The sequence below is a fragment of the Cydia amplana genome, chromosome 8 (assembly GCF_948474715.1).
Source record: "Cydia amplana chromosome 8, ilCydAmpl1.1, whole genome shotgun sequence".
Taxonomy (NCBI): domain Eukaryota; kingdom Metazoa; phylum Arthropoda; class Insecta; order Lepidoptera; family Tortricidae; genus Cydia; species Cydia amplana.
In genome coordinates, this window is record NC_086076.1 from 19,566,932 (window position 1) to 19,567,771 (window position 840).

Below are 840 nucleotides of genomic sequence, written 5' to 3' on the forward strand. Positions count from 1 at the left end.
CTTTGTGTGTGTATAATAACGGTTGAAATTATATAATACTTAAATGGTGATGCGTGGAGGTATACCCTTCAAGTGATTTGTGTTTTCGAATACGAATGGATCGGATAGTTAATACGTGTTACGTAGAACCTACGTATTAAGGTAGAAGCTTATAGACGTGTAGGTTTTTATCTGTCCAAGTATCTATCAGCAATTTATCTTTTTATCCCGTTCCGGGTTAATATAATATTGCAAAATTAATTTTTTGGTAATAAACTTGCTGATAAATAACGTGTACCCGAATAGGAGTCGACAAAGCCCCGCTTCGCGGGGCTTCTATTTCCGCTCTAAGGGGCACAAGGTAACGAACAAACCTACATCGCAAACATTGCATTTATTTTTGTGGAAAGTGAGTACTTCGGCAGTACATAAACTTAAATCTGACTAGACATAGAGAGAGATTAGCATGGCTCTGCGCAAGAATGACATGCGAATTCGTGAAGTATTTCACTCTGTATCTACCAACTTATATCTCTCCAACTAGATCTTTGATTTATGTAGGTAGGTACCTACTTAAATATATAACTTAGCAGGTACTTACAGCTTAAAAGGTTAAGGAAAAGAACTCTTGCATGTAGGTGCTATATGTGCTTGTGTTATTTTGAATTTGAATAACTTGATTATTAATTCTATACGTAACTACATACAAGAGGGTCAATTCTTAAGCCTACCTAACTACCTACATAAATAGTACACTTGTAAACGTTTCAAATAAAATCGGAAGCCTGTGACATGGAAGGGCATTAACGATACGGGAATCTTTAGATTGATTCATTGACGAAGACGCATGGTTTGGTTCAT

General features: G+C 36.2%; 1 non-coding gene across 1 annotated transcript; it reads left to right on the top strand.

Moving 5' to 3' along the window:
- Positions 1-392: 392 nt before the first annotated feature.
- On the top strand, positions 393-496 carry LOC134650618 (U6 spliceosomal RNA). Its single transcript, XR_010097060.1, has one exon. It is a non-coding gene; the product is annotated as a U6 spliceosomal RNA (small nuclear RNA).
- The last annotated feature ends 344 nt before the right edge of the window (positions 497-840 follow it).